A 10875-nucleotide genomic window follows, 5' to 3' on the forward strand; every position below is an offset into this window, starting at 1 on the left:
ACAACATCTTTATGGCCTCTCTTGATTTTCAGATTATGTCACCACCCTTTTTTCTCGTCCCTTGGCTATTTTAGGTCAGGAGCAGGGGCTGTGAGGAGACACTCATGTTCAAGGTCAGGAGCGGCGGCAGCACTTTGCTGGACGGGCCATGTGGAGATACTCCAAGTCCAAGGTCAGAGAAACCACAGTAAGACAGTAGGCGCTGGAGTGGCTGTGAGGAGATCCCCCATGTCCGAGGGCAAAGGAGAAGACCCAGCAAGGTGGTAGGAGGGACGAATTCATGCTTAGAATCAAACCCCATTCTTTCCAGAGATGCTCAGAAGGCTCAAACAAACCTTGTGTGCACCAGGACCCAGGGACCCCACAGAGACTGAGACAGAACTGCGTTGGAGTATCTCCTGTGGAGGTACAAGTTGGCAGTGGTCTGCCACAGGGATAGGGTCTCTGGGTGCAGAGACTTGGGTATGGCATAAACCTTCTTGGAGGAGGTTGCCATTAACCCCACCATAGAGCTGCCAGAACTTACACTGGACTGGGAAATAGATTCTAAGAGAGCACAACAGAACTTTGTGCACCAGGACCCAGGAGAAAGGAGCAGTGACCCCACAAGAGACTGTCCTGGACTTGCCTGTGGGTGTCCGGGGGTCTCTGGCAGAGGCAGGGGTCAGTGGTGGCTTGCTGCAGGGTAGGGGGCACTGAGTGTGGCAGTACATGCCTGGGATCTTCTGAGGGAGGTCACCATTGTCTTCATTACCTCCACCATAGTGTGGCCCCAGGTAAATAGCATCACTGACTTGATGCACATGAATCTGGGTGAACTGGAGTTGGTGATGGACAGGGAGGCCTGGCGTGCTGCGATTCATGGAGTTGCAAAGAGTCGGACACTGAGGACTGAACTGAACTGAAATAGCAGGGAGGGAACACAGCTCCACCCATCAACAGAAAATTGGATTAAAGATTTACTGAGCATGGCCCTGCCCATCAGAATAAGACCCAGTTTCCTCCTCAGTCAGTTTTTCCCATCAGGAAGCTTCCATAAGCCTCTTATCCTTCTCCATCAGAGGGCAGACAGTCTGAAAACCACAGTCACAGAAAACTAATCAATCTAATCACATGGACCACAGCATTCTCTAACTCAATGAAACTACGAGCCATGCCATGTAGGACCACCCAAGATGGATGGGTCACGGTGGAGAGTTCTGACAAAACGTGGTCCACTGGAGAAGGGAATAGCCAACGACTTCAGTATTCTTGCCTTGAGAACCCCATAAACAGTATGAAAAGGCAAAAAGATAGGACACTGAAAGATGAACTCCCCAAGTCAGTAGGTGCCCAATATACTACTGGAGAGCAGTGGAGAAACAACTCCACAAAGAATGAAGAGACAGAGCCAAAGCAAAAACAACACCCAGCTGTGGATGTGACTGGTGATGGAAGCAAGGTACGATGCTGTAAAGAGCAATATTATATAGGAACCTGGAACGTTAGGTCCATGAATCAAGGCAAATTGGAAGTGGTCAAACAGGAGATGGCAAGAGTGAACATCGACGTTTTAGGAATCAGCAAACTAAAATGGACTGGAATGGGTGAATTTAACTCAGATGACCATTATATCTACTACCGTGGGCAAGGATCCCTTAGAAGAAATGTAGTAGCTATCATAGTCAGCAAAAGAGTCTGAAATGCAGTATTTGGATGTAATCTCAAAAATGACAGAATGATCTCTGTTCGTCTCCAAGGCAAACCATTCAGTATCACGGTAATCCAAGCCTATGCCCCAACCAGTAATGCTGAAGAAGCTGAATGGTTCTATGAAGACCTAAAGACCTTCTAGAACTAACACCCAAAAAAGATGTCCTTTTCATTATAGGGGACTGGAATGCAAAAGTAGGAAGTCAAGAAACACCTGGAGCAACAGGAAAATTTGGCCTTGGAGTACATAAAGAAGCAGGACAAAGGCTAATAGCGTTTTGCCAAGAGAATGCACTGGTCATAGCAAACAGCCTCTTCCAACAACACAAGAGAAGATTCTACTCATGGATATCACCAGAAATCAGACTAATTATATTATTTGCAGCCAAAGATGGAGAAGCTCTATACAGTCAGCAAAAACAAGACCGCGAGCCGACTGTGGCACAGATCATGAATTCCTTATTGCTGAATTCAGAATGAAATTGAGGAAAATAGGGAAAACCACTAGACTATTCAGGTATGACCTAAATCAAATCCATAACTATTATACAGTGGAAGTGAGAAATAGATTTAAAGGACTAGATATGACAGACAGAGTGCCTGATGAACTATGGATGGAGGTTCATAACATTGTACATGAGACAGGGAGCAAAACCATTCCCCCCCCCCAAAAAAATGCAAAAAAGCAAAATGGCTGTCTGAGGAAGCCTTACAGATAGCTTTGAAAAGAAGAGAAGTGAAAAGCAATGGAGAAAAGGAGAGATATACCTATTAGAATGCAGAGTTCTAAAGAATAGCAAGGAGAGATAAGAAAGTCTTCCTCAGTGATCAGTGTAAAGAAATAGAGGAAAACAATAGAATGGGAAAGACTAGAGATCTCTTCAAGAAAATTAGAGATACCAGGGAACATTTTATGCAAAGATGGGCTCAATAAAGGACAGAAATTGTATGGACCTAACAGAAGCAGAAGATATTAAGAAGTGGCAAGAATACACACAAGAACTGTACAAAAATGATCTTCATGACCCAGATAATCACGATGGTGTGATCGCTCACCTAGAGCAGACATCCTGGAAAGTGAAGTCAAGTGGGCTTTAGAAAGCATCACTATGAACAAAGCTAGTGGAGGTGATGGAATTCCAGTTGAGCTATTTCAAGTCCTAAAAGATGATGCTGTGAAAGTGCTGCACTCAATATACTAGCAAATTTGGAAAACTCAGCAGTGGCCACAGGACAGGAAAAGGTCAGTTTTCATTTCAATCCCTAAAACAGGCAATGCCAAAGAATGTTCAAACTACCACACAATTGCAGTCATCTTACACACTAGCAAAATGATGCTCAGAATTCTCCAAGCCAGGCTTCAACAATATGTGAAACGTGAACTTCCAGATGTTCAAGCTGGATTTAGAAAAGGCAGAGGAACCAGAGATCAAATTAGCAACATCTGCTGGATCACTGAAAAAGCAAGAAAGTTCCAGAAAAACATCTATTTCTGTTCTATTGACTATGCCAAAGCCTTTGACTGTGTGGATCACAACAACCTGTGGAAAATTCTGAAAGAAATAGGAATACCAGACTACCTGACCCGCCTCTTGAGAAACCTGTATGCAGGTGAGGAAGCAACAGTTAGAACTGGACATGGAACAACAGACTGGTTCCAAATAGGAAAAGGAGTACGTCAAGGCTGTATGTTGTCACCCTGCTTATTTAACTTACATGCAGACCTGGAGGCAGCACAAGCTGGAATCAAGATTGTAAATATCAAATATCAATAACCTCAGATATGCAGATGATACCAACCTTATGGCAGAAAGTGAAGAGGAACTAAAGAGCCTCTTGATGAAAGTGAAAGAGGAGAGTGAAAAAGTTGGCTTAAATCTCACCATTCAGAAAATGAAGATCATGGCACCTGGTCCCATCACTTCATGGCAAATAGATGGGGAAACAGAGGAAACAGTGGTAGACTTTAGTTTTGGGGCTCCAAAATCACTGCAGATGGTGACTGCAGCCTAAAATAAAAAGACGCTTGCTGCTTGGAAGAAAAGCTATGACCAACCTAGACAGCATATTAAAAAGCAGAGACATTACGTTGCTGACAAAGGTCTGTATAGTCAAAGCTGTGGTTTTTCCAGTAATCATGTATGAATGTGAGAGTTGGACTATAAAGAAAGCTGAGTGCTGAAGAATTGATGCTTTTGAACTGTGGTGTTGGAGAAGACTCTTGAGAGTCCCTTGGACTGCAAGGAGATCCAGCCAGTCCATCCTAAAAGGAAATCAGTCCTGAATATTCACTGGAAGGACTAATGTTGAAGCTGAAACTCCAATACTTTGTCCACCTGATGCGAAGAGCTGACTCACTTGAAAAGACATTGATGCTGGGAAAGATTGAAGGCAGGAGAAGAAGGGGATGACAGAGAATGAGATGGTTGGATGGCATCACTGACTCGATGGACATGAGTTTGAGTAAACTCTGGGAGTTGGTGATGGACAGGAAGCCCTGGCATGCTGCAGTCCATGGGTTTGCAAAGAGTCGGACTCGAGTGAGTGACTCAGCTAACTCCTTGGACACTTTATAATGGATCAGATGTATGGGTTTAAGACTAATTGATCACCAGTTGTTTTTCCTCAGGCATATGGAATAGAAGTTAATTACTGCCCTTCCCTGGATCTGAGTGCTGATAATTCATCTGACCAAAGACTCATTGTAGGAATTAGGGACAATGGAGCAGGATTTTTACTGAAGACAAGACTGAGGTCTCAGATTTCTACACTGCTGCTGCTGCTAAGTTGCTTCAGTCGCGTCCAACTCCGTGCCACCCCATAGATGGCAGCCCACCAGGCTCTGCTGTCCCTGGGATTCTCCATGCAAGAACACTGGAGTGGGTTGCCATTTCCTTCTCCAATGCATGAAAGTGAAAAGTGAAAGTGAAGTTGCTCAGTCGTGTCCAGGTCTTCGCCATCCCATGGACTGCAGCCTACCAGGCTCCTCTGTCCATGGGATTTTCCAGGCAAGGGTCCTGGAGTGGGGTGCCATTGCCTTCTCCGAGATTTCTACACTGTTTACCTACTGATTTCCACCTCACTTATTTAGACCAATGTAAAAATAGTAATAAAATACAACTGATATAAGACGTCTTCAACCAGTCAATTATAAGAAAATATTAAGGTATAAATAATGCCAATCTTAAAATACTTTTTAAGGGAAAAGAAAAATATTTAAAATTCCAACTTATGAAAAGTGTGAAAAAAGTGAAAGTGTCAGTCACTCACTCATGTCCTATTCTTTGTGACCCCATGGATGCCATGGATTGCAGCCTGCCAGGCTCCTCTGTCCATGGGATTCTCCAGGCAAGAATACTACAGTGGGTAGCCATTCCCTTCTCCAAAAGATCTTCCCAACCCAGGGATCCAACCTGGGTTTCCTGCATTGCAGGTGGATTCTTTATCGTTTGAACCACCAAGGAATACTTTTTGAGGGAAAAGAATAATATTTAAAATTCCTACTTATAAGGTCAGCATAAAGGAAATTATGAGAAAGGAAAATTCAAGGTCAATTTCATTCTTGAATGTAAATGAAAAAACTGAAGCCAGAAATATTATAAATTCAAAGAACAACACATTACCATACTTGACATATTTAAACATTTTTTCAGATGTCCCCTACTTGGTACAATGGGAAAAAAAATCCCTCAAGGACTGCATCAATGAACTTCTCTTTCCTTAAGCTTTCATCTGAGTTTGGCCAGTGGTAAACCTCTATTGGAGATTAGAAGAAAGGAGACTAAAGCTGGTTTATTAATTTCTCAGCTTCTGTCAGGCATCCCTCTCCCATCAGCTCTCTTCATTGTAGTTCTGTAACCACTCTCAACATTCATGCCTGCAGGTCGGGGGAGACTGAGAGGGCTGAACTATTAGAGTTCTTGTGGTTTCTTCATTTTCTAATCCATATCCTTTTTTTAAAATGTAATTTTAAAATTACTTAACTTTTTTTAAAATTTAAATTTATTTTAATTGGAGGCTAATTTTTTTTTATCGAAGGATAATTGCTATACAGAATTTTGTTATTTTCTGTCAAATCTCAACATGAATCAGTCATAGGTATACATATATCCCCTTCCCTTTGAAGCTCCTTCCCATCTCCCTCTCCATCCCACCCCTCTAGGTCGATACAGAGCCCCTGTCTGAATCTTCTGAGCCATACCACAAATTCCCATTGGCTATTTACTTTACACATGGTAATGTAAGTTTCCATGTTACTCTTTCCATACATCTCACCCTCTCCTCCCCTCTCCCCATGTCCATAAGTCTATTCTCTATGTCTGTTTCTCCACTGCTGCCTTGAAAATAAATTCTTCAGTACCATTTTTCTAGATTCCATATATATGCATTAGAATACAATATTTATCTTTCTCTTTCTGACTCACTTCACTCTGTATAATAAGTTCTAGGTTCTTCCACCTCATTAGAACTGACTCAGAGGTTTTCCTTTTTAATGGCTGAGTAATATTCCATTGTGCATTTTTTATCCACCATTGTGCATATGTACCACAACTTTTTTATCCATTCATCTGTCGATGGACATCTAGGTTGCTTCCATGTTCTAGCTGTTGTAAATAGTGCTGCAATGAACAATGGGATACATGTGTCTTTTCAATTTTGGTTTCCTCAGGGTATATGCCTAGGAGTGGGATTGCTGGGTCATATGGTGATTTTATTCCTAGTTTTTAAAGGAATCTCCATACCATCTTGCATAGTGGCTGTATGAATTTACATTCCTACCAACAGTGCAAGAGTGTCCCTTTTCTCTACAACCTCTCCAGCACTTATTGTTTGTAGATTTTTTGATGACGACCATTCTGACCAGTGTGAGTTGATATCTCCTTGTAGTTTTGATTTGCATTTCTCTAATAATGAATGATGTTGAGCAATCTTTTCAGGTGTTTGTTAGCCATGTATGTCTTCTTTGGAGAAATGTCTGTTTAGGTCTTTTTCCCACTTTTTGATTGTTTTTTCCTGGTATTGAGTTATATGAACTGCTTGTATATTTTGGAAATTAATCCTTTGTTGGTTGTTTCATTTGCTATTATTTTCTCCCATTCTGAGGGTTGTCTTTTCACCTTGCTTAGTTTCCTTTGTTGTGCAAAAGCTTTTAAATTTAATCAGATCTCACTTGTTTACTTTTGTTTTTATTTCTGTTACTCTAGGAGGTGGGTCATAGAGGATCTTGCTTTGATTCATGTCATTGAGTGTTCTGCCTATGTTATCCTCTAAGAGTTTAATAGTTTCTGGTCTTACATTTAGGTCTTTTGAGTTTATCTTTGTGTATGGTGTTAGGAAGCATTCTAATTTCATTCTTTTACATGTGGCTGTCCAGTTTTCCCAGTACCATTTATTGAAGAGGCTTTCTTTGCCCTGTTGTACATTCTTGCCTCCTTTGTCAAAAATAAGGTACCAATAGGTGCATGGGTTTATTTCTTGGCTTTCTATCTTGTTCCATTGTTCTATATTTTTCTTTTTGTGCCAGTAAAATACTTTCTTGATGACTGTAGCTTCGTAGTATAATCTGACGTCAGGGAGTTTGATTCCTCCAGCTCCATTCTTCTTTCTGAAGACTGCTTTGGCTGTTCGGGGTCTTTTTTGTTTCCATACTAATTGTGAAATTTTTTGTTCTAGTTTTGTGAAAAATGGCATTGGTAATTTGATAGGGATCACAGTGAATCTGTAGATTGCATTTGGTAATATAGTCATTTTCACAATTTTGATTCTTCCTCCATCTGTTTATGTCATCTTCAATGTCTTTCATCAGTGTCTTATAATTTTCTGTGTACAGTTATTCTGTTTCCTTAGGTAAGTTTATTCCTAGATATTTAATTCTTTTTGTTTTAATGGTGAATGGGATTGATTCCTTAATTTCTCTTTCTGATTTTTCATTTTTAGTATATAGAAATGCAAGTGATTTTTGGGTATTGATTTTATATCCTGCAACTTTGATAAATTCACTGATTAGCTCTAGTAATTTTCTGATACTATCTTTAGGGTTTTCCATGTACAATATCAGGTCATCTGCAAACACTGAGATCTTTACTTCTTCTTTTCTGATCTGGAGTCCTTTCATTTCTTTTTCTTCTCTGATTGCTGTAGCTAGGACTTCCAAAGCTATGCTGAATAATAGTGGTGAACGTGGACACCCTTGTCTTGTTCCTGATCTTAGGGGAAATGCTTTTAGCCTTTCCCCACTGAGAATAACATTTGCTGTAGGCTTATCATATATGGCCTTTACTATGTTGATGTAGGTTCCTTCTGTGCCCATTTCTTGAAGAGTTTTAATCATAAATGGGTACTGAATTTCGTCAAAGGCTTTTTCTGCATCTGTTGAGTTTATCATATGATTGTTATCTTTCAATTTATTCATATGGTGTACCACACTGATTAATTCATGTTTATTGATGAATCCTTGCATCCCTGGAATAAATCCAACTTGATCATGGTGTCTGAGCATTTTGATGTGTTGCTGAACTCTGTTTGCAAAATTTCATTGAGGTGTTTTGCAACTATGTTCATCAGTGATACTGGCCTGTAGTTTTCTTTGTGTTGTCTTTGTCTGGTTTTCGTGTCAGGGTGATGGTGGCCTCAGAGAATGAATTTGGAAGTGTTCCTTCTTCTGCAATTTTTTGAAAGAGTTTTAGAAGGATAAGCATTAGCTCTTCTCTAAATGTTTGCCAGAATTCTCCTGTGAAGCCATCTGGTCCTGGGCTTTTGTTTTGGGGGAGATTTTTGATTACAGCTTCAATTTCAGTACTTGTAATTGGATTATTCATAATTTTTATTTCTTCCTGGTTCAGTCTTGGAAGATTGAACTTTTGTAAGAATCTGTCCATTTCTTTCAGGTTATCCATTTTATTGTCATATCAGTTCAGTTCAGTTCCTCATTCGTGTCCGACTCTTTGCAACCACATGGTCTGCAGCACACCAGGCCTCCCTCTCCAACACCAACTCCCGGAGTTTACTCAAACTCATGTCCATTGAGTTGGTGATACCATCCAATCATCTCATCCTCTGTTGTCCCTTTCTCCTCCTGCCTTCAATCTTTCCCAGCATCAGAGTCTTTTCAAATGAGTCAGTTCTTCACATCAGGCAGCCAAAGTACTGGAGTTCCAGTTTCAGCATCAGTTCTTCCAGTGAATATTCAGGACTGATCTCCTTTAGGATGGACTGGTTGGATCTCCTTGCAGTCCAAGGGACTCAAGAGTCTTCTCCAACACCACAGTTCAAAAGCATCAATCCTTTGGCACTCAGCTTTCTTTATAGTCCAACTCTCACACCCATACATGACTACTGGAAAAACCATAGCCTTGACTAGATGGACCTTTGTTGGCAAAGTAATGTCTCTGCTTTTCAATATGCTGTCTATGTTTGTCATAGCTTTTCTTCCAAGGAGCAAGTGTCTTTTAATTTCATGGCTGCAGTTACCATCTGTAGTGATTTTGGAGCCCCCCAAAATAAAGTCTGCCACTATTTCCACTGTTTCCCCATCTATTTCCCATGAAGTGATGGGACTGGATGCCATGATCTTTGTTTTCTGATTGTTGAGTTTTAAGCCAACTTTTTCACTCTCCTCTTTCACTTTCATCCAGAGGCTCTTTAGTTTTTCACTTTCTGTCATAGTGTTCTGTCATCTGCATATCTGAAGTTATTGATATTTCTCCTGGCAATCTTAATTCCAGCTTGTGCTCCAGGCAGTCCAGCATTTCTCTTGATGTACTCTGCATATAAGCTAAATAATCAGGGTGACAATATACAGCCTTGATGTACTCCTTTCCCGATTTGGAACCCGTCCATTGTTTCATGTCCAGTTCTAACTGCCATATAGTTGTTCATGGTGTTTGAATGGTGTGAAATCACTGTCGTGTCCAACTCCTTGTGACCCCATGGACTGTAGCCTACCAGGCTCCTCCTTCCATGAGATTCTCCAGGCAAGAGTACTGGAGTGGGTTGCCATTTCCTTCTCCAGGGGATCTTCCCGACCCAGGGATTGAACCCGGGTCTCCTGAATTCCAGGCAGATGCTTTAACCTCTGAGCCACCCGGGAAGCCTACAGTTGTTTGAAAGAAACAATAGTAAAGATTAATTTAAAAAAATAAATAAATAAAAGCTGGTTCTTTGAGAAGATAAACAAAGTTGATATTCCTGCATTTCATTTCTAATTTTATTGATTTGATTCTTCTCTCTTGTTTTTCCTTGATGAGTCTAGCTAAAGGTGTGTCAACTTTGTTTATCTTCTTAAAGAACCAGCTTTTATTTTTATTAATCTTTACTATTGTTTCTTTCATTTGTTTTCCATTTACTTCGGCTAGATTTTTATGATTTCTTTCCTCCTACTAATTTTGGGGTTTTCTGTTCTTCTTTTTCCAGTTGTTTTAGGTGTAAAGTTAGGTTGTCTATTCAATGTTTTTCTTGTTTCTTGAGGTAGGATTGTGTTGCTATCATCGTCCCTCTTAGGACTGCTTTTGCTGCATCCCATACAGTTTAAGTTGTGTTTTCAGTGTCATTTGTTTCCTGAAATTTTTTGGTTTCTCTTTTGATTTATTCAGTAATCTGTTGGTTATTTAGAAATGTATTATTTAATCTCTATGGTTTTGTTTTCTTACAGTTTTTCCTTGTAACTGATATCTAGTCTCACAGCGTTGTAATCAGAGAACATGCTTGATATGATTTCAATTTTATTAAATTTACTGAGGTCTGATTTGTGACCCAAGATGTGATCTATCCTGGAGAATGTTCATGTGCACTTGAGAATACGGTGTATTCTGTATTTGGATGGAATGTCCTGAAGATACCAATGAGATCCATCTCTTCTAATGTATCATTTAAGACTTGTGTTCCCTTATCAATTTTATGGTTTGATGATCTGTCCATTGGTGTGAGTGGGATGTTAAAGTCTCCTACTATTATTGTGTTACTGTCAGTTTCTCCTTTTACGTCTGTTAGTGTTTGTCTTATGTATTGAGGTGCTCCTATGTTGGGTGCATAGATATTTACGGTTGTTATGTCTTCCTCTTGGACTGATCTCTTGATCATTATGTAGTGTCCTTCCTTATCTCTAGTACTCTTCTTTATTTTAAGGTCTTTTGTCTGATATGAGGATTGCTACTCCAGCTTTCTTTTGCTTCCCATTTTCATGAA

General features: G+C 40.3%; 1 non-coding gene across 1 annotated transcript; it reads right to left on the reverse strand.

The window, feature by feature from the left end:
• Positions 1 to 9709: 9709 nt before the first annotated feature.
• On the reverse strand, positions 9710 to 9781 carry TRNAS-GGA (transfer RNA serine (anticodon GGA)). The gene has a single exon. It is a non-coding gene; the product is annotated as a tRNA-Ser (tRNA).
• Positions 9782 to 10875: the final 1094 nt, after the last annotated feature.

The sequence above is a fragment of the Budorcas taxicolor genome, chromosome 7 (genome assembly GCF_023091745.1).
Source record: "Budorcas taxicolor isolate Tak-1 chromosome 7, Takin1.1, whole genome shotgun sequence".
Lineage (NCBI taxonomy): Eukaryota > Metazoa > Chordata > Mammalia > Artiodactyla > Bovidae > Budorcas > Budorcas taxicolor.